General features: G+C 41.8%; 1 protein-coding gene across 1 annotated transcript in view; it reads right to left on the bottom strand.

Annotated features, from left to right (window-relative positions):
• The window catches only part of LOC143121097 (NACHT, LRR and PYD domains-containing protein 3-like), a 295,171-nt gene extending 270,902 nt beyond the window's left edge, over positions 1 to 24,269 (bottom strand). The window contains exon 1 of the mRNA XM_076281519.1: positions 24,220 to 24,269. The gene's annotated coding sequence lies outside the window, so the exon portion shown is untranslated. The remainder of the gene's footprint in view (positions 1 to 24,219) is intronic.
• Positions 24,270 to 24,488: the final 219 nt, after the last annotated feature.

Here is a 24,488-nt window from a genome sequence, read left to right on the forward strand (position 1 = left end):
GGTGATTTACGGGGTCCGAGCAAAACGAACATGATGGCATAGCTTTTTAGTTTTACATATGCTTTGATTGTTTGGGCACAATTGTTCAAAAGAAACGTGATCGATCGGATTTCGGTTATCGGATTTCAGCTATCGGATTGGATCAAATCTTGAAAATGGGTTGTTCAAAGGGAAACAAGGATCCTGAAATTGGATTAGATCACATAATCTATTCTTGGTTTTGATCTGGATAAAACCTTCACTTTGTGTCGTTCAAAACTTTTGAGTTGTATTGGAATAAATTTGATGCATAAAATTAGGATTACCCTGTGCTGTAACATTATAGTGTGCTAACCTCCACAACCCAACAGTATTCTAACAATACTTGATTCTACAGGACTATTTATTTGTTGTGGATAAGATGAAGGGTTTGATAATGGAAGGCAGTGTTTCCCACAGAATTGAATTGTATTTGTGGTGGTGGGTTCTGTGTCGGAGTCAATAAGATAAACAGCGTATAATTATACAGTTATACTTGCCTTGCACTACAAGTCCATATTGACAAGTAGCTGTAATGCTGTAATGTTATAGTGTGCTAACCTCCACAACCCAACAGCATTCTATTCTAGTATGCTAACCTCCACAACCCAACAGTATTTTAACACTAATGCTTCAGGTGGGATTTGAACACTCAACATAAGGATGACCAGTACAAGGCATTATCCCACTAAGCCACTGTCAATCCTACATCTTTGCCAGTCACATTCACATGGTGAAAATGTGTATTGGTAAACACACAAGAAAAACTCCAAGTATACATTTGACAATAAAATGAAGGGCTTTCCTGAAAGAGAACACCTGAAAACGTTTGGAAATTCTGGGACAATTAGACATTTGTAGAGAAGAACAGTAATGGATGAAATATAAATATGATAGACTTAATGATGAAGGAAAAATAGTAAACAAAGAAGTTCCCCTATATGTCATAGAGTGTGTCGGCATTCTGATTCTTGGCAACTAATGAGTGTGAATGTTAATTGCCTGATGTCATTCAGGTGCTGTTCAATGGTGTGAATCTTCAATAACCAATAGCATGTGCATCTTGAGCTTCAAGCTCTAGCAGGATTCGAACTCTCAACCTAACAAACACCAGCAGTGTGTAATGAGTGTGAATGTTAATTGCCTGATGTCATTCAGGTGCTGTTCAATGGTGTGACTCAGAAGGCTCAATGGTATGGAGTGATGACACGGAGATGGCAGGTTTCGGTGCAACACAAGTTAACTTTATTTGAGTTTCAATTCATCTGTTCTTTTGTTCTTTACTTGTATGTGTGCTGCATCAAAGAGGAAACAAACAGAAAATGGAGTAATCAGTGAAATGGGGTAAATCAGTACAGATCCCAACTCAGAAACAAACCAATTGACATTTGAACAATAAACTGAAATCATATGGCTATATAAGGTACAACTAAACAATACTTGACATCCCAAGTCAACCAACATCACCTAATCATCTCTCACATGGGACTCCAACACATCAAACCAACAAACAAAGACCTTAACTTTACACATGATGGCAGAGCTACTCTACAAACTGATAAACATCACAAAAGTCATAGTGAGGGTGATTAAAGTGATGACTTACGTTAACTCAAAGACGCACACAGAGCAGGACACACTGGAGTGCTGGGTTGAGATGAACAAAAGAGCGAACTGAGGGCGAGCAAACAATTTATCCTGGTCTGAGCCCCTGCTCCGGAGCTACAGGGTTTCCCAGCGGGTAAACTTTGGAAAGATTTGCAAAGATTTGGAAAAGATTTTTGAAAGACTACAGTCTCAGACCCTCTCACATCTAAAGACAAGTAGTAGTTTTAAGTCACAGACTATGATTTTGCAATGACTAGGGATCTTGCAGGGTCACTATTTACAAGACTGCAACATGATTCCTTTAAATTATTACCCATTGTGCAATAGATAAACAGGAACTGAAAATTATAGCCTACTAAACTCAAAGTCGTATTTTCATGTTTCTGCAGCATTGTTTCATGCGTGACATCCTTAACCGATATAGAGTTGTTCTGTCAAGTGGAAGAGCCGACTAAATATGTATAAGAAATGACAAATATTATAAGAATAACAAATAATTATAGGCTACAGCTTATACAGTAATACTTGCCTTGCACTACAAGTCCATATTGACAAGTAGCTGTAATGTTATAGTGTGTTATCCTCCACAACCCAACAGCATTCTATTGTAGTATGCTAACATCCACAACTCACTAATGCTTCAAGTGGGATTTGAACTCTCAACCTAAGGATCACCAGTACAAGGCATTATCCCACTGAGCCACTGTCAATCCTACATGTTGGCCAGTCACATTCACATGGTGAAAATGTGTATTGGTAAACACACAAGAAAAACTCCAAGCATGGAGGGGCGATTAGACATTTGTAGAGATGAACACTAATAGATTAAATATAAATATGATAGACTTAATGATGAAGGAAAAATAGTAAACAAAGAAGTTCACCTGAATGTCATAGAGTGTCTCGGCATTCTGATTCTTGGCAACTGATGAGTGTGAATGTTGATTGCCTGATGTCATTCAGGTGCTGTTCAATGGTGTGAATCTTCAATAACCAATAGTATTCGAGCTAGAGCCTAAAGCACTACCGGGGATTCGAACCCTCAACCTAACAAACACCAGCACTAGGCATTATCCCACTGAGCCACTGACAATACTACATATTGGGTAGTCACATTCACATGGTGAAAATGTGTGTTGGTAAACACACAAGAAAAACTCCAAGTATATATTTGACAATAAAATGAAGGGCTTTCCTGAAAAAATACACCTGAAAACTTTTGGATATTCTGGGGCAATTAGACATTTATAGAGAAGAACAGTAATGGATGAAATATAAATATGATAGACTTAATGATGAAGGAAAAATAGTAAACAAAGAAGTTCCCCTATATGTCATAGAGTGTGTCGGCATTCTGATTCTTGGCAACTAATGAGTGTGAATGTTAATTGTCTGATGTCATTCAGGTGCTGTTCAATAGTGTGAATCTTCAATAACCAATAGCATGTGCATTTTGAGCCTAAAGCTCTAGCAGGATTCGAACTCTCAACCTAACAAACACCAGCACTAGACATTATCCCACTCTGCCACTGACAATCATACACATTCAGCAGTCACATTCAAATGGTGAAAATGTGTGTTGGTAAACACACAAGAAAAACTCCAAGTATACATTTGACAATAAAATGAAGGGCTTTCCTGAAAGAGTACACCTGAAAACTTTTGGATATTCTGGGGCAATTAGACATTTATAGAGAAGAACAGTAATGGATGAAATATAAATATGATAGACTTAATGATGAAGGAAAAATAGTAAACAAAGAAGTTCCCCTATATGTCATAGAGTGTGTCGGCATTCTGATTCTTGGCAACTAATGAGTGTGAATGTTAATTGTCTGATGTCATTCAGGTGCTGTTCAATAGTGTGAATCTTCAATAACCAATAGCATGTGCTTCTTGAGCCTAAAGCTCTAGCAGGATTCGAACTCTCAACCTAACAAACACCAGCACTAGGCATTATCCCACTCAGCCACTGACAATCATACACATTGAGCAGTCACATTCAAATGGTGAAAATGTGTGTTGGCAAACACACAACATCAAGAAAATTCCTAGCATACATTTGACAATAGAATTAAGGGCTTTATAAAAAAGAGTACATATCTGAAAATGTGCACTGTTAATGGTATCCACCTAATGATGGTTGTATGGTTGTTATCCAAGAAAAAAAAATTACTCATATAGGAATATAGGTGATATAGGAGAAATGGGCTGAGTGGTCGAACTTTATTGGCCTATATCTCTGAAATGGAACAACGTATCCAAATTCTTTTGATAACTTTTGTGAGGCTTTGTCTAAACATTGTCTGTGAGAAATTTGGTGAAGATTTGATAATTTCTGAAGCCTGTGAAACTTTTTATGATGTTTGGCTTTTCTCTGAAATTGTGGCAAAAGTAAACATTTTTAGAGCATAAGACCAGGGTGAAAAAGATGCATCTGAATGTAGAGATTAATATGATGAAAGAATTTTGAGTCTAGGTGAATCTGGTAAGGAGAAATAAGCGTTTTTGACAAGAGCGCCACCTTTGGGTGCAGTACCCCAAATTTGGGTTATGGGTAGTGGGGGGTACTGGTAACAATGCTTGAAAATGTAAAGTTTCTAGGACTTACGGTTTATAGGAATATAGGTGATCTAGGAAAAAAGGCCTAAGTGGTCTAACTTTATTGGCCTATATCTCTGAAATGGAACAAAATATCAAAATTCTGAGCGATAACTTTTGTGAGGCTTGGTCTAAACATTGTCTGTGAGAATTTTGGTGAAGATTCGATTATTTTTGAAGAGTGTGAAACTTTTTATAATGTTTGGCTTTTCCATGAAATTGTGGAAAAAGTAAACATTTGTAGACCATAAGACCAGGGCCAAAAATATGCATCTGAGTTTAGAGATTAATATTCTGAAAGAATTTTGAGTCTAGGTGAATCTGGTAAGGAGAAATAAGCATAATTAACTTTTTTTTTCAATAGCGCCACCTTTGGGTGCAGTACCCCAAATTTTGGGTTATGGGTAGAGGGGGGTACTGGTAACCATACCTGAAAATTTCAAGAGTTTTGGAGTTACGGTTTAGGCTGCAGTATGACTTTTACAGAATTTTGGCCAAAAAATGAACGGTACAGAAACAATAGGGTTCCTGCAGCTACGCTGCTCGGACCCCTAATAATAATAAATATAACCGCAAGCGGTGATTTACGGGGTCCGAGCAAAACGAACATGATGGCATAGCTTTTTAGTTTTACATATGCTTTGATTGTTTGGGCACAATTGTTCAAAAGAAACGTGATCGGATTTCGGTTATCGGATTTCAGTTACCGGATTTCAGCTATCGGATTGGATCAAATCTTGAAAATGGGTTGTTCAAAGGGAAACAAGGATCCTGAAATTGGATTAGATCACATAATCTATTCTTGGTTTTGATCTGGATAAAACCTTCACTTTGTGTCGTTCAACACTTTTGAGTTGGATTGGAATAAATTTGATGCATAAAATTAGGATTACCCTGTGCTGTAACATTATAGTGTGCTAACCTCCACAACCCAACAGTATTCTAACAATACTTGATTCTACAGTACTATTTATTTGTTGTGGATAAGATGAAGGGTTTGATAATGGAAGGCAGTGTTTCCCACAGAATTGAATTGTATTTGTGGTGGTGGGTTCTGTGTCGGAGTCAATAAGATAAACAGCGTATAATTATACAGTTATACTTGCCTTGCACTACAAGTCCATATTGACAAGTAGCTGTAATGCTGTAATGTTATAGTGTGCTAACCTCCACAACCCAACAGCATTCTATTCTAGTATGCTAACCTCCACAACCCAACAGTATTTTAACACTAATGCTTCAGGTGGGATTTGAACACTCAACATAAGGATGACCAGTACAAGGCATTATCCCACTAAGCCACTGTCAATCCTACATCTTTGCCAGTCACATTCACATGCTGAAAATGTGTATTGGTAAACACACAAGAAAAACTCCAAGTATACATTTGACAATAAAATGAAGGGCTTTCCTGAAAGAGAACACCTGAAAACGTTTGGAAATTCTGGGACAATTAGACATTTGTAGAGAAGAACAGTAATGGATGAAATATAAATATGATAGACTTAATGATGAAGGAAAAATAGTAAACAAAGAAGTTCCCCTATATGTCATAGAGTGTGTCGGCATTCTGATTCTTGGCAACTAATGAGTGTGAATGTTAATTGCCTGATGTCATTCAGGTGCTGTTCAATGGTGTGAATCTTCAATAACCAATAGCATGTGCATCTTGAGCTTCAAGCTCTAGCAGGATTCGAACTCTCAACCTAACAAACACCAGCAGTGTGTAATGAGTGTGAATGTTAATTGCCTGATGTCATTCAGGTGCTGTTCAATGGTGTGACTCAGAAGGCTCAATGGTATGGAGTGATGACACGGAGATGGCAGGTTTCGGTGCAACACAAGTTAACTTTATTTGAGTTTCAATTCATCTGTTCTTTTGTTCTTTACTTGTATGTGTGCTGCATCAAAGAGGAAACAAACAGAAAATGGAGTAATCAGTGAAATGGGGTAAATCAGTACAGATCCCAACTCAGAAACAAACCAATTGACATTTGAACAATAAACTGAAATCATATGGCTATATAAGGTACAACTAAACAATACTTGACATCCCAAGTCAACCAACATCACCTAATCATCTCTCACATGGGACTCCAACACATCAAACCAACAAACAAAGACCTTAACTTTACACATGATGGCAGAGCTACTCTACAAACTGATAAACATCACAAAAGTCATAGTGAGGGTGATTAAAGTGATGACTTACGTTAACTCAAAGACGCACACAGAGCAGGACACACTGGAGTGCTGGGTTGAGATGAACAAAAGAGCGAACTGAGGGCGAGCAAACAATTTATCCTGGTCTGAGCCCCTGCTCCGGAGCTACAGGGTTTCCCAGCGGGTAAACTTTGGAAAGATTTGCAAAGATTTGGAAAAGATTTTTGAAAGACTACAGTCTCAGACCCTCTCACATCTAAAGACAAGTAGTAGTTTTAAGTCACAGACTATGATTTTGCAATGACTAGGGATCTTGCAGGGTCACTATTTACAAGACTGCAACATGATTCCTTTAAATTATTACCCATTGTGCAATAGATAAACAGGAACTGAAAATTATAGCCTACTAAACTCAAAGTCGTATTTTCATGTTTCTGCAGCATTGTTTCATGCGTGACATCCTTAACCGATATAGAGTTGTTCTGTCAAGTGGAAGAGCCGACTAAATATGTATAAGAAATGACAAATATTATAAGAATAACAAATAATTATAGGCTACAGCTTATACAGTAATACTTGCCTTGCACTACAAGTCCATATTGACAAGTAGCTGTAATGTTATAGTGTGTTATCCTCCACAACCCAACAGCATTCTATTGTAGTATGCTAACATCCACAACTCACTAATGCTTCAAGTGGGATTTGAACTCTCAACCTAAGGATCACCAGTACAAGGCATTATCCCACTGAGCCACTGTCAATCCTACATGTTGGCCAGTCACATTCACATGGTGAAAATGTGTATTGGTAAACACACAAGAAAAACTCCAAGCATGGAGGGGCGATTAGACATTTGTAGAGATGAACACTAATAGATTAAATATAAATATGATAGACTTAATGATGAAGGAAAAATAGTAAACAAAGAAGTTCACCTGAATGTCATAGAGTGTCTCGGCATTCTGATTCTTGGCAACTGATGAGTGTGAATGTTGATTGCCTGATGTCATTCAGGTGCTGTTCAATGGTGTGAATCTTCAATAACCAATAGTATTCGAGCTAGAGCCTAAAGCACTACCGGGGATTCGAACCCTCAACCTAACAAACACCAGCACTAGGCATTATCCCACTGAGCCACTGACAATACTACATATTGGGTAGTCACATTCACATGGTGAAAATGTGTGTTGGTAAACACACAAGAAAAACTCCAAGTATATATTTGACAATAAAATGAAGGGCTTTCCTGAAAAAATACACCTGAAAACTTTTGGATATTCTGGGGCAATTAGACATTTATAGAGAAGAACAGTAATGGATGAAATATAAATATGATAGACTTAATGATGAAGGAAAAATAGTAAACAAAGAAGTTCCCCTATATGTCATAGAGTGTGTCGGCATTCTGATTCTTGGCAACTAATGAGTGTGAATGTTAATTGTCTGATGTCATTCAGGTGCTGTTCAATAGTGTGAATCTTCAATAACCAATAGCATGTGCATTTTGAGCCTAAAGCTCTAGCAGGATTCGAACTCTCAACCTAACAAACACCAGCACTAGACATTATCCCACTCTGCCACTGACAATCATACACATTCAGCAGTCACATTCAAATGGTGAAAATGTGTGTTGGTAAACACACAAGAAAAACTCCAAGTATACATTTGACAATAAAATGAAGGGCTTTCCTGAAAGAGTACACCTGAAAACTTTTGGATATTCTGGGGCAATTAGACATTTATAGAGAAGAACAGTAATGGATGAAATATAAATATGATAGACTTAATGATGAAGGAAAAATAGTAAACAAAGAAGTTCCCCTATATGTCATAGAGTGTGTCGGCATTCTGATTCTTGGCAACTAATGAGTGTGAATGTTAATTGTCTGATGTCATTCAGGTGCTGTTCAATAGTGTGAATCTTCAATAACCAATAGCATGTGCTTCTTGAGCCTAAAGCTCTAGCAGGATTCGAACTCTCAACCTAACAAACACCAGCACTAGGCATTATCCCACTCAGCCACTGACAATCATACACATTGAGCAGTCACATTCAAATGGTGAAAATGTGTGTTGGCAAACACACAACATCAAGAAAATTCCTAGCATACATTTGACAATAGAATTAAGGGCTTTATAAAAAAGAGTACATATCTGAAAATGTGCACTGTTAATGGTATCCACCTAATGATGGTTGTATGGTTGTTATCCAAGAAAAAAAAATTACTCATATAGGAATATAGGTGATATAGGAGAAATGGGCTGAGTGGTCGAACTTTATTGGCCTATATCTCTGAAATGGAACAACGTATCCAAATTCTTTTGATAACTTTTGTGAGGCTTTGTCTAAACATTGTCTGTGAGAAATTTGGTGAAGATTTGATAATTTCTGAAGCCTGTGAAACTTTTTATGATGTTTGGCTTTTCTCTGAAATTGTGGCAAAAGTAAACATTTTTAGAGCATAAGACCAGGGTGAAAAAGATGCATCTGAATGTAGAGATTAATATGATGAAAGAATTTTGAGTCTAGGTGAATCTGGTAAGGAGAAATAAGCGTTTTTGACAAGAGCGCCACCTTTGGGTGCAGTACCCCAAATTTGGGTTATGGGTAGTGGGGGGTACTGGTAACAATGCTTGAAAATGTAAAGTTTCTAGGACTTACGGTTTATAGGAATATAGGTGATCTAGGAAAAAAGGCCTAAGTGGTCTAACTTTATTGGCCTATATCTCTGAAATGGAACAAAATATCAAAATTCTGAGCGATAACTTTTGTGAGGCTTGGTCTAAACATTGTCTGTGAGAATTTTGGTGAAGATTCGATTATTTTTGAAGAGTGTGAAACTTTTTATAATGTTTGGCTTTTCCATGAAATTGTGGAAAAAGTAAACATTTGTAGACCATAAGACCAGGGCCAAAAATATGCATCTGAGTTTAGAGATTAATATTCTGAAAGAATTTTGAGTCTAGGTGAATCTGGTAAGGAGAAATAAGCATAATTAACTTTTTTTTTCAATAGCGCCACCTTTGGGTGCAGTACCCCAAATTTTGGGTTATGGGTAGAGGGGGGTACTGGTAACCATACCTGAAAATTTCAAGAGTTTTGGAGTTACGGTTTAGGCTGCAGTATGACTTTTACAGAATTTTGGCCAAAAAATGAACGGTACAGAAACAATAGGGTTCCTGCAGCTACGCTGCTCGGACCCCTAATAATAATAAATATAACCGCAAGCGGTGATTTACGGGGTCCGAGCAAAACGAACATGATGGCATAGCTTTTTAGTTTTACATATGCTTTGATTGTTTGGGCACAATTGTTCAAAAGAAACGTGATCGGATTTCGGTTATCGGATTTCAGTTACCGGATTTCAGCTATCGGATTGGATCAAATCTTGAAAATGGGTTGTTCAAAGGGAAACAAGGATCCTGAAATTGGATTAGATCACATAATCTATTCTTGGTTTTGATCTGGATAAAACCTTCACTTTGTGTCGTTCAACACTTTTGAGTTGGATTGGAATAAATTTGATGCATAAAATTAGGATTACCCTGTGCTGTAACATTATAGTGTGCTAACCTCCACAACCCAACAGTATTCTAACAATACTTGATTCTACAGTACTATTTATTTGTTGTGGATAAGATGAAGGGTTTGATAATGGAAGGCAGTGTTTCCCACAGAATTGAATTGTATTTGTGGTGGTGGGTTCTGTGTCGGAGTCAATAAGATAAACAGCGTATAATTATACAGTTATACTTGCCTTGCACTACAAGTCCATATTGACAAGTAGCTGTAATGCTGTAATGTTATAGTGTGCTAACCTCCACAACCCAACAGCATTCTATTCTAGTATGCTAACCTCCACAACCCAACAGTATTTTAACACTAATGCTTCAGGTGGGATTTGAACACTCAACATAAGGATGACCAGTACAAGGCATTATCCCACTAAGCCACTGTCAATCCTACATCTTTGCCAGTCACATTCACATGCTGAAAATGTGTATTGGTAAACACACAAGAAAAACTCCAAGTATACATTTGACAATAAAATGAAGGGCTTTCCTGAAAGAGAACACCTGAAAACGTTTGGAAATTCTGGGACAATTAGACATTTGTAGAGAAGAACAGTAATGGATGAAATATAAATATGATAGACTTAATGATGAAGGAAAAATAGTAAACAAAGAAGTTCCCCTATATGTCTTCGAGTGTGTTGGCATTCTGATTCTTGGCAACTAATGAGTGTGAATGTTGATTGCCTGATGTCATTCAGGTGCTGTTCAATGGTGTGACTCTTCAATAACAAATAGCATGTGCATTTTGAGCCTAAAGCTCTAGCAGGATTCGAACTCTCAACCTAACAAACACCAGCACTAGGCATTATCCCTCTGAGCCACTAACAATCCGACATATTAGGCAGTCACATTCACATGGTGAAAATGTGTGTTGGTAAACACACAAGAAAAACTCCAAGTATACATTTGACAATAAAATGAAGGGCTTTCCTGAAAGAGTACACCTGAAAACTTTTGGACATTTTGGGGCAATTAGACATTTATAGAGAAGAACAGTAATGGATGAAATATAAATACGATAGACTTAATGATGAAGGAAAAATAGTAAACAAAGAAGTTCCCCTATATGTCTTAGAGTGTGTCGGCATTCTGATTCTTGGCAACTAATGAGTGTGAATGTTAATTGCCTGATGTCATTCAGGTGCTGTTCAATGGTGTGACTCAGAAGGCTCAATGGTATGGAGTGATGACACGAAAATGGCAGGTTTCGGTGCAACACAAGTTAACTTTATTTGAGTTTCAATTCATCTGTTCTTTTGTTCTTTACTTGTATGTGTGCTGCATCAAAGAGGAAACAAACAGAAAATGGAGTAATCAGTGAAATGGGGTAAATCAGTACAGATCCCAACTCACAAACAAACCAATTGACATTTGAACAATAAACTGAAATCATAAGGCTATATAAGGTACAACTAAACAATACTTGACATCCCAAGTCAACCAACATCACCTAATCATCTCTCACATGGGACTCCAACACACCAAACCAACAAACAAAGACCTTAACTTTACACATGATGGCAGAGCTACTCTACAAACTGATAAACATCACAAAAGTCATAGTGAGGGTGATTAAAGTGATGACTTACGTTAACTCAAAGACGCACACAGAGCAGGACACACTGGAGTGCTGGGTTGAGATGAACAAAAGAGCGAACTGAGGGCGAGCAAACAATTTATCCTGGTCTGAGCCCCTGCTCCGGAGCTACAGGGTTTCCCAGCGGGTAAACTTTGGAAAGATTTGCAAAGATTTGGAAAAGATTTTTGAAAGACTACAGTCTCAGACCCTCTCACATCTAAAGACAAGTAGTAGAGTTTTAAGTCACAGACTATGATTTTGCAATGACTAGGGATCTTGCAGGGTCACTATTTACAAGACTGCAACATGATTCCTTTAAATTATTACCCATTGTGCAATAGATAAACAGGAACTGAAAATTATAGCCTACTAAACTCAAAGTCGTATTTTCATGTTTCTGCAGCATTGTTTCATGCGTGACATCCTTAACTGATATAGTTTTGTTCTGTCAAGTGGAAGAGCCGACTAAATATGTATAAGAAATGACAAATATTATAAGAATAACAAATAATTATAGGCTACAGCTTATAATTATACAGTAATACTTGCCTTGCACTACAAGTCCATATTGACAAGTAGCTGTAATGTTATAGTGTGTTATCCTCCACAACCCAACAGCATTCTATTGTAGTATGCTAACATCCACAACCCACTAATGCTTCAAGTGGGATTTGAACTCTCAACCTAAGGATCACCAGTACAAGGCATTATCCCACTGAGCCACTGTCAATCCTACATGTTGGCCAGTCACATTCACATGGTGAAAATGTGTATTGGTAAACACACAAGAAAAACTCCAAGCATGGAGGGGCGATTAGACATTTGTAGAGATGAACACTAATAGATTAAATATAAATATGATAGACTTAATGATGAAGGAAAAATAGTAAACAAAGAAGTTCCACTGAATGTCATAGAGTGTCTCGGCATTCTGATTCTTGGCAACTGATGAGTGTGAATGTTGATTGCCTGATGTCATTCAGGTGCTGTTCAATGGTGTGAATCTTCAATAACCAATAGTATTCGAGCTAGAGCCTAAAGCACTACCGGGGATTCGAACCCTCAACCTAACAAACACCAGCACTAGGCATTATCCCACTGAGCCACTGACAATCCTACATATTGGGTAGTCACATTCACATGGTGAAAATGTGTGTTGGTAAACACACAAGAAAAACTCCAAGTATATATTTGACAATAAAATGAAGGGCTTTCCTGAAAAAATACACCTGAAAACTTTTGGATATTCTGGGGCAAATAGACATTTATAGAGAAGAACAGTAATGGATGAAATATAAATATGATAGACTTAATGATGAAGGAAAAATAGTAAACAAAGAAGTTCCCCTATATGTCATAGAGTGTGTCGGCATTCTGATTCTTGGCAACTAATGAGTGTGAATGTTAATTGTCTGATGTCATTCAGGTGCTGTTCAATAGTGTGAATCTTCAATAACCAATAGCATGTGCATCTTGAGCCTAAAGCTCTAGCAGGATTCGAACTCTCAACCTAACAAACACCAGCACTAGGCATTATCCCACTCTGCCACTGACAATCATACACATTCAGCAGTCACATTCAAATGGTGAAAATGTGTGTTGGTAAACACACAAGAAAAACTCCAAGTACACATTTGACAATAAAATGAAGGGCTTTCCTGAAAGAGTACACCTGAAAACTTTTGGATATTCTGGGGCAAATAGACATTTATAGAGAAGAACAGTAATGGATGAAATATAAATATGATAGACTTAATGATGAAGGAAAAATAGTAAACAAATAAGTTCCCCTATATGTCATAGAGTGTGTCGGCATTCTGATTCTTGGCAACTAATGAGTGTGAATGTTAATTGTCTGATGTCATTCAGGTGCTGTTCAATAGTGTGAATCTTCAATAACCAATAGTATGTGCATCTTGAGCCTAAAGCTCTAGCAGGATTCGAACTCTCAACCTAACAAACACCAGCACTAGGCATTATCCCACTCTGCCACTGACAATCATACACATTCAGCAGTCACATTCAAATGGTGAAAATGTGTGTTGGTAAACACACAAGAAAAACTCCAAGTACACATTTGACAATAAAATGAAGGGCTTTCCTGAAAGAGTACACCTGAAAACTTTTGGATATTCTGGGGCAATTAGACATTTATAGAGAAGAACAGTAATGGATGAAATATAAATATGATAGACTTAATGATGAAGGAAAAATAGTAAACAAAGAAGTTCCCCTATATGTCATAGAGTGTGTCGGCATTCTGATTCTTGGCAACTAATGAGTGTGAATGTTAATTGTCTGATGTCATTCAGGTGCTGTTCAATAACCAATAGCATGTGCATCTTGAGCCTAAAGCTCTAGCAGGATTCGAACTCTCAACCTAACAAACACCAGCACTAGGCATTATCCCACTCAGCCACTGACAATCATACACATTGAGCAGTCACATTCAAATCGTGAAAATGTGTGTTGGCAAACACACAACATCAAGAAAATTCCTAGCATACATTTGACAATAGAATTAAGGGCTTTATAAAAAAGAGTACATATCTGAAAATGTGCACTGTTAATGGTATCCACCTAATGATGGTTGTATGGTTGTTATCCAAGAAAAAAAAATTACTCATATAGGAATATAGGTGATATAGGAGAAATGGGCTGAGTGGTCGAACTTTATTGGCCTATATCTCTGAAATGGAACAACGTATCCAAATTCTTTTGATAGCTTTTGTGAGGCTTTGTCTAAACATTGTCTGTGAGAATTTTGGTGAAGATTTGATAATTTTTGAAGCCTGTGAAACTTTTTATGATGTTTGGCTTTTCTCTGAAATTGTGGCAAAAGTAAACATTTTTAGAGCATAAGACCAGGGTGAAAAAGATGCATCTGAATGTAGAGATTAATATGATGAAAGAATTTTGAGTCTAGGTGAATCTGGTAAGGAGAAATAAGCGTTTTTGACAAGAGCGCCACCTTTGGGTGCAGTACCCCAAATTTGGGTTATGGGTAGTGGGGGGTACTGGTAACAATACTTGAAAATGTCAAGTTTCTAGGACTTACGGTTTATAGGAATATAGGTGATCTAGGAAAAAAGGCCTAAGTGGTCTAACTTTATTGGCCTATATCTCTGAAATGGAACAAAATATCAAAATTCTGAGCGATAACTTTTGTGAGGCTTGGTCTAAACATTGTCTGTGAGAATTTTGGTGAAGATTCGATTATTTTTGAAGAGTGTGAAACTTTTTATAATGTTTGGCTTTTCCATGAAATTGTGGAAAAAGTAAACATTTGTAGACCATAAGACCAGGGCCAAAAAGATGCATCTGAGTTTAGAGATTAATATTCTGAAAGAATTTTGAGTCTAGGTGAATCTGGTAAGGAGAAATAAGCATAATTAACTTTTTTTTTCAATAGCGCCACCTTTGGGTGCAGTACCCCAAATTTTGGGTTATGGGTAGAGGGGGGTACTGGTAACCATACCTGAAAATTTCAAGAGTTTTGGAGTTACGGTTTAGGCTGCAGTATGATTTTTACAGAATTTTGGCCAAAAAATGAACGGTACAGAAACAATAGGGTTCCTGCAGCTACGCTGCTCGGACCCCTAATAATAAGAAAAAATAGAAACACAATGGGTGCCTTCGCAGCTTCGCTGCTTGGCCCCCAATAAGAAACAGTAGAAACACAATGGGTGCCTTCGCAGCTTCGCTGCTTGGCCCCCAATTACCTTCTCTAATATTTCATTAGAGAAAAAGCTTATTGGTGAAGCATTCTTTTTTTTATTATTCTTTTTTTCCATTACTAGCCTTATTGGGTGGGGAGAAAGCTATGTCTTAATCAGAAATATTATATATTGTAACGTTCTCAGTTACTCGGACAGGAAACCACTTTCATAAACCAGCATTTATTAGGTACAGCACTTGGTCCCATTACGGGCTGCGACTTGCCAATATCAGTCCTTGTTTTTCCTAGAACTCCCGCGAACTCCACACAACAGATAAAAACATCACTGTAACTTTTCTGCTGCTCAGGCGTGCCCGCCCCCCCTGCAGCGCCTCTACTGGCAGTTAACATAAAACACAGCAAGGCACAGAGACAACACAATGCACACAAAACATTAACATAGACCCGAACTGCACATCAAAACACACCCAGGACGTTACACTACCCCCCCACCACAAAGTTCCTCGTCCTCGAGGGAACAAACAAAGTCCGCAAGACGCTGGGGTGGCCTCCTTCTCCTTTGTGGGCGTGACACAGGGGACAATGTGCTTAAATCAGGGGCTGGGGAAGTGGGCGGAGACCCGGGGGTCAAGGGGACAGGGTTGCCCCCACCTTGCACCTGCTGCGGTGGCTGACAGGGTTGTGGGGCCGGTAAAGGTGCATGGGGTGGAGAACGTGGTGTTCCGGTGACTTGGGGTGAAGCACTGCCCTGATAGGGTGCCAGTCTGTCTCTATGCAGTGCTACTTTCCTTCCTCTTGGCGGCAGCTGCACCCGATACACCACTTCCCCCATCCGCTCCAACACCCTGCAAGGCCCCATCCACTGGCTGTCAAGCTTCGGGCAACGCCCCTTCTTTCTTTGTGGGTTGTGCACCCACACCAGCTCTCCAGCTTGGAAATGCCTCCCTCGGGCCCTCATATCATAATTACGTTTTTGCCGCGCATTAGCGCTTTCCTGTTGAGCTCGGGCAAATTCATGAGCAGACTCAAGCCGATCCTGGAGCCTTCTTGCATACTCAGGGCCTGGGGAAACAGCAGGGGAGTCAGGGGGCCGCCCGAAAGCCAGCTCTGCCGGCGTGCGGAGTTCTCTCCCCAGCATAAGGAGAGCCGGGGTGCACGCAGTTGACTCCTGGACTGCTGACCGGCACGCCATGAGCACCAGCGGAAGATGCTCATCCCAGTCTCGCTGATGCTTCGAAGTAAAAATAGCCAGCTGCTGACCCAGTGTGCGGTGGAGTCTCTCTACCAAACCATCACTTTGAGGCCGCAATGGGGTGGTGCGCGTCTTTTTTATGCCCAGACGAGTGCACATAGCGGCAAACACAGCGGACTCAAAATTTCTCCCCTGGTCACTGTGCAGCGTGTCAGGCACAGCTGTCCTCAGGCCCCTGGGGACCACCAGCTGCCAACGCTCCTCCCCTGTAGCCGGCTCTTTCCACGCCCTCTGCAGCACGCCATCACTCAGGCGCAGCGTGTCGAACTTGGACCACAGCCCCTTAGTGGCCTGTGAAAATCTTGCCACCTCTTCCCACGAAGGTCTCTGCTGTGACTCCACCCACTGACGCACCAGCTGTAAGTCGGGGTCGACCTCTTGCTGCTGCCTCCATTCCCCGGCACTCACTGTCTGCAGCTCCCGACAGACAAACACCTCAGCCTGCCGTACCACCTGCTGCTGCTGCTGCTCTTCGCACAGTTCATGCTCACGACTGTCCCTTCGTTCGCAATAGCGGCAGCCGTCCGCTGCACACGGGCGACGGGAGAGTGAGTCTGCATTGCTGTGTTGTGCTCCTGCCCTGTGCACCACTGTGAAATCATAGGCCTGGAGCTCCTCCAACCACCTGGCGACCTGTCCTGACCTGAATGACATCAGCCACTGGAGAGCTGAGTGGTCGGTTCTCACAGTGAAAGGCAGCCCACACAGGTAGTATTTGAAGTGGCGCACAGAAAGTACTACTGCCAGGAGCTCGCGACGGGTTACGCAGTAGCGCCTTTCAGCCTTGTTGAACACCCGGCTAAAATAGGCCACTACCCTCTCTCCGTCAGCACCCACCTGCGACAGCACTCCTCCGACGCCCACCCCACTGGCATCAGTGTCCAACATAAACGGGAGGGAAGGGTCAGCTGGGGCTAGCACAGGGGTATTGCTGAGGGCCCGGCGCAGCTGGACGAATGCCCCCTGGCATGCTTCTGTCCAGACAAACTCTCTGTCTTTCTGCAACAGCTGGAACAGAGGAGCAGCTATGCATGAGAAACCCCGTACAAATCTTCTATAGTATGAGGCAAGGCCCAAAAAACTTTTCACCTCCTTTTGCGTGGACGGGACAGGCCATTCAACCACTGCCTGCACTTTGTCCTGCACAGTGCTAATTCCCTCCTGCCCCACCCTGTGTCCCAGAAAAGTCACCTGGCGCTGCATAAAATGACACTTATCGGGATGGAGCTTCAGCCCGGTATCCCTGATTCTTCCCAGCACGCAGCGTAATGACATCAGGGCGGCGTCAAACGATGGTCCATGTGCCAGGATGTCGTCCAAATAGACCAGGCACTCCTGGCGTGGTATGCCAGTCAGCACCCGGTCCATTAGTCTGGCGAATGTTGCTGGCGCATTGCACAAGCAGAAACTGAGGACCTTAAATTGCCAAAGCCCACGCCCAGTGCAAAAAGCAGTCTTTGGTCTGGCGGACGAGGAGAGGGGAACCTGGTAATAGCCGGATCGGAGGTCCAGTGAGGAAAACCAGGCCGAGCCTGAGACTAGGTCCAGTGACTCGTCCACGCGGGGCAGTGGATACGAGTCTTTCTTTGTTACCCCGTTCAGTGGTCTGTAGTCAGAGCAGAGGCGCCACTCACCGTTCTTTTTGGGCACCATGACCACCGCCGCTGCCCAGGGGCTGTCTGATGGTTCGATGATGCCGGCCTGAAGCATGTTCCAGACAGCTTTGTCACATGCCTCTTGACGTGCCAGTGGAAGCCTGCGAGGCCGACACTTTATGGGGTAGGCGTCGCCAGTGTCAATCTCATGCTCCACCAGCTGTGTTCGGCCGACCTCATCCTCATTCAGTGCAAAGCTGTCCCTAAATTCAAATAAAAGCATCCATAACAGCTCCTGCTGATGTGAGTCCAGGCCATCACGGTTCTCCATCCAGATTTTCCGTATGGCAGACTGCGCCGCCCTCTCCTCTGGCTGGGGCAGCAGGGCCGTGGGGTGGCCCATGCTGATGGAGGCTGGCGCTGCAGGCAGGGGTGCCATGGTGTTGGGGTCTGTCTCCTCTGTCCCCACCTGAGATGGAGGAGGTTGCCAAGCCATGTCATGGTGGGGAAGTGGCGGGTTGAAGTGGAACTGTGGAGTTTTGGGGGACGTGAGTGTGACCTGGGGCTCTGCCGTAACAACTTCTCGTGCTGGCACAGTGGTGGGGGCAGCAGACGACGGCGTTGTGGCCGCCAACATGATGGCAGGCCCATCCTGGAATCTCAGCGTGCCTCCTCCTAGGTCCAGCTGGCAGCCTGTAGCCTTAAGAAAATCCAGGCCCAGTATGCACGGGTCTTGCACACCTGCCACCCACACTGGATGGCGGACAGCCCTGCCCCCCACAGTCACAGTCATCATGCCTTTGCCTTGCATCGGTGCCAGGCCGCCCGTGACTGTGCGCAGCTGCACAGTGGTGGGCTCTAACTGAGTCCAGCCTGGCACCACATCAGGTCTTATGAGTGTTACTGTGGATCCCGTATCCACGAGGGCAGAGCAGGGGACCCCCTCTACAGTCACTGGGACGTGGCAAAAGTCCCCAACACATGTCCGTCCCACCACTACCACTGACCCCGGGGAAATGTTGTCGTCTGCTTCTGGGGAAAGTAGGGCCTGACTTCCCCGGCTGTGCTGTTGGGCCCCTCCTGTAGACGACGAAGAGGAGGAGGATGAGGTTGGGGTCCGCACAGCCTCCCCTATGCGGACCCCGCACCGTTTCCCGGGCCCGTGGAAGCTTTTGGGCACTGCCTGAGGAGGTGTCCTGGTTGTCCACACCCCCAACACAGCCTGGGTGATGTGCGCGGGGCACGGGTTGTTTGGAGAGACATAGCCCGTATCAGTTCAGTTATCTCAGTTGCCCACGCTGGCTTCTCCCGGCCTGGGCTGGTGCCCATCGCCACTCTAGTTGTAGGCATTCCCTCACTGCGGCTACTTCCAGCTGACACGCCCCACACAATCTCTCTCTCCACCGCTAACTCCAAAGCAGTCTGCAACGATCGTGGATGCTCCAGCTGCACATGCACACGCAGCTCAGTGGGTGACAGAGCTCTGATGAACTGGTCTCTTGCCAACTCACTTTGCACATCAGGTGGCATGTGTGCATATGCTCGCCTAGTAAGGCTCTCTATATCATTGGCCAAGACTCGCAGGTGCTCCCCTGGGAGCCTACATCGACTGCTGAGTTCATTTTTCAGTAGGTCAGGCTGTACACACTGTCCAAAGCGCCTCTTCAGTGCCCCCACTAAAGCCTCATAATCATGCCTGTCTTCTGGGCTAAGCAGCAAAAGGCATTTTAATGCATCGTCTGTGAGGCACATAGCAAGCTGTAGTGCTTTCTCTCCCTCTGTCCATTCACCCGCGTGAGCGAGCAACTCAAACTGTGCATGGAATGCCTCCCAATCTGACTTACCCCCATACTTGGGTGTTTTCAATGGGGATGCGGTGTTATGGGCGGCGCCATGCCTGTTGTTATGGTCCCGAGGCTTCGCACGGGCACCTGCAGCCATGCCAGCATCAGCAGCCATCCTCGCAGCCGAATCCCTAATGCGAGCTCTTGCCTGCTCCATCCTCTCTGACCATTCGCCACTTGCTCCCTCCTCCTTCACATTCGCGTTCGAAAAATACTTCTCCATGCCGCTACGTTACGTCTCACACAGTAGCGCGACTGGTCTGCCAACTTAGCTAAACTGATAGGTAACTAGCATATAAATCAGTCCATGAACACTTGCCTTCCGAGCGTAATTGCTTAACTTCTGACACCAGTTGTAACGTTCTCAGTTACTCGGACAGGAAACCACTTTCATAAACCAGCATTTATTAGGTACAGCACTTGGTCCCATTACGGGCTGCGACTTGCCAATATCAGTCCTTGTTTTTCCTAGAACTCCCGCGAACTCCACACAACAGATAAAAACATCACTGTAACTTTTCTGCTGCTCAGGCGTGCCCGCCCCCCCTGCAGCGCCTCTACTGGCAGTTAACATAAAACACAGCAAGGCACAGAGACAACACAATGCACACAAAACATTAACATAGACCCGAACTGCACATCAAAACACACCCAGGATGTTACAATATATTTAGCAAAGTAGGCCTAAGTAACACGTGTACAAAGTTGCAAAGTTACAGTAGATCCACTTGTACTTCACTTCATTTTGTCATGTCGCATTCCACTCTAGTCCTATGGGTGACGTCAAGTGACTTTAACGCGCCCGCAAAGCATTCCAGGAAGGCAGCGCTGCATTTGAAATAATGTCGCGCGTCAAAAAGCTGGCCGATGCCCAGCTTTATGCAAATGAATCCGTTGAACGCGAGGCGGCTATTCAATGAAAGCACGAGGTTGTAGGTCCTTATGACAAATAATGTTTTAACAATCTCTTCCACGACCACCCAGTAGGCCATAAAACGAAACTAGGATTTGGATGAATATATTGACTGTTGGTGTTTCTGGTGAGGATTTGAGATTGAGTAGTTTAAATAAAACAAGATTTTGAAATGGCTTGCATAGTTTGTTTAGGCTATTAATGTGTTGTATACTGTTAAGTACATGCCTAAAATTGTGGTCCATTTGTGGAAAAACACTTAAGATACGTTAAAACGAACTGAATGAGCTGGTAACTGACATTTTAAATGAAACGCCCACACACGACTGAAGGAGGGGAGGCAGCGCGACCCCATGCATATGTCGTGTCGTGCAAGTGGATCGGTACCGTTAGGCTACAAAATGCAACACGTGTCATGCAAGCTGGGACTTCAACGATGAACAGACACATGAAGCAGGCTTGCCATGGCAGAAAGGATTAAAGTCAGCCTTCAATGTCCTCTTTTGCTGCAGGGACATAAGCAGGGCCCGAATTATCTTTTTGTCTTTAAGGGGGTCTCTCTATCTCATAAAAAGTTGGCACACCCCGCGCATAGCCTAACAAGGTGATACAATTAAATAGCCTAGGCGCGAGTGGCGCTTTTTCGCAGTAGCCTAGAGCCTATGCGCACGATAGGCCTAGACACACGCACACAATAGAGATTTTTCATAGAAATTGATTCCTTTTAATTCATTTCAACATATTATTGATTGTAATATTCCATATTTAATTTCAATTTCACAATACAAAGATAGACTAAAGGATTTACTCTGAGTGCCATTCTCAATTTCACAACGTAGGCTAACTCATTCGAACCAGACCACCGTCTCAGATAGGCTATCCTCAGTGTCAAACACAATAATGCATGTAGTATAACTTATACACAGGGAAAATGCACTAACTGGCAGAAAATAATAAAGCCATTGCAGCCAAACTGTTCTAGTATTATAGGCTAATGTGCACATAACAACACCTGGGCGTTCAGTCGTCTCGTGTGTTGAACCGTCGGAATAAATAGACGAACACTTTTGGTATTTGCACTGTTGTCGGGTAGCCATTGAATAGGCTATATTCCGCCATCAGAGATTGCTAACAGGTGTTTCAAAATATCTGGGAACTTTCCGGAGCTCTGAATGACAGAGGATAGCTACAGTTCACAGAATCATTGAAGTAAGCTGCATTATGGGCCATCATTTATGGCTTTGTTAATCAACATAGAAGAGGCGCAAGTTCAACAGCAAACAGGACTTTTCCGCACGTATCAACCCATGTAGGCTAGCCCAATGCCTAAGTAAATAGGCTAGACAAAACATTCTCATCAAAGCAGGGTAACTTCTTTAGACTTGCGAGTGCTGTCAAATCGATCGTATGCGGTTTTTCTAGTGGTGGTGAAGTGTCATCATGCTGCGTTCAAGAGCGTAGGGTAGGTCTACGTCCCGTAGTAGCCTATATTTTAATTTCACGTCTGTAATGGTAAGAGATCGCACAGGGATAGATAATGAGTGGTTGTTTAAGATTAAATTACAATGCCAGACACCTTCAGATATCAAAGACCCCTCAGATTTTTGACTTTGTTGCTTTTATGGGAGCCAATCCTCACTCTATGGGAGCTCGGCTCCCTCTGGCTCCCACGTAATTCGAACACTGGACATAAGGCCATTTTATGTTGTAACGGTTTCTACAAACAGTTGCGTGTGTTGTACTGCTGGAGACGCAGGAGGTGTAGGTTTTGTCCAGCTTCCCCTCGACCTCATAGAACCTAAAATGCTGCCATACGGCAGCTTTTAAAGTAGCTGGTGCAGGTCGTGGGCCTTTCGATTTATTGCTCACCATTGCTGTCATTTTGTCTCCACTTAAACTTTGTAAACAACACGTTTGGTGGGCATGCATGTAGCAGAGAACCGGCAGGCAGAAATAAAGGAAGCGCTCTGCAGCAGGTAAACAGAATGTTGCAGCAGGCAAACTAATTAAATGTTTTAAATTCTGATTATTAACTTATCTGCATCGAGCATCGAATCGTTCTAGAGAGAATCGCGATGCATCTAAGAATCGATTATTTTCTCCACCTTTAATGGTCCATGTTGCAAACCTATGCCCTTGCTGGTCCGTATTAGCCAGTTATGCAAGACAAAAAAAAACGTTTGTTTTCTTTTGTTCTTTTTTATAGGTTCTTCAGCTTGGAGATACAGTGCATGTGGAATATTTATGAGTTTGAATGCTGTTTGTTCATGTTTCATCAATAATAAAAGGCTTTCCTACATGTGATAAATTCCTTTCCTTCAACTTTTAATAAAACAATTATTTTAATGCAGTAATCTCAATCAAAATAAAACAATATAAATATAACTTAGATTAATTTATATTTGAATGACCTTTTTTCTATTTTATCCTTCTATAAAAGTTATGTTTTACAACTGACTCCTGAAACAGATCATTTAACTAAAGATTTTAAGTAAAGACTAAATAAGCTTAATTTGTCTACAGCATACCCATAAGGTTCTTTGTTGACACAAATTAACCTGTTTAGTTTTATGTTACGTAAAAACTAGAATGGTTTAAGGTAATCGGTTTCCACACAATTTAATGTTGACTAATTCGGGTTTACAGTGTGACTAGAACCATCCAAGTGAAAGTGTAGTCCCATTATGCCAGTCTCCTCTTATTTGAAACAACTGAAAGGGCCACAAATAGGACTCTTAATTACAAACAGACTTCAAGAGAAATGTACTGAACACCGTCTACAACTCATATGAGGGGGAGAAACTCCCAGTTCTGTAGAGAACTGGATGGGCTTGTTCAGTCAGATGTGAGCGCAACACATCTTGTCATGAATATTTAACTCTTTCCTCACACAAATGACTGACAAATCACACACACGATGGAAATATGCAAATTAACAAAAATCCAACGGGAATGTTCTGATTCAACCTCCCAGGTGAAAATCTAGTCTTGTCCCATTGATTCAAATACTGAGAATTATTGATGTTGTCATGAATGTTTAACGGTCTAGAGTGTCCAGGAAGAGAAAGTTATAAAGAAACTATCAAAACAACTTTTAAGTTAAAACTGGCTGCATCTTCCAGGCATATAATTTTATTCTTTCTGTGACGTTTTAATAGAACGAACCAGCATTTTGTTTTTATATAGGCCTACTATAACAGGATCAATAGTTGGAGATGCATGGGCACGGAGATTGCCATTCTGTTCTTACCTCAAACTGCTATTAATAGAACCACAAATAGGACTCCATACAAACATTACATTCACATGTTACATACAGACACCTCTAAATCTCAAGAGAAATGTAATAATCATTGTAAACAACTCATATTTAGTAAACAAAGGAACTTACAGTTTTGAGTAGTATTCTCTTGTCATTTCCTTGAGTCTCAGACGCTCCCTCTAAAGAACTGGCTGGACTTGTTCTGCCTCAGGTGGTTAAGGTGTTTTCATACTGTAACAGGGCGATACATAGGAAGGGCCAAGGAGCCAATCACAGTAGCCTGACTACGCCACCCTGAGGCCTAATGCATCAGGGAATCTTTAAGAGATCGTACCTCTAAACCTAGACAGCTCTTACAGGTTCAAAATGACACAGGGGAGACATGAATTCCAGGAAAA

This window comes from Alosa pseudoharengus, unplaced genomic scaffold (genome assembly GCF_046254945.1).
Source record: "Alosa pseudoharengus isolate Yale_2024_CS ecotype anadromous, Long Island Sound unplaced genomic scaffold, YU_APseudo_1.1 YU_APseudo_1.1_scf_1, whole genome shotgun sequence".
NCBI classification, from domain to species: domain Eukaryota; kingdom Metazoa; phylum Chordata; class Actinopteri; order Clupeiformes; family Clupeidae; genus Alosa; species Alosa pseudoharengus.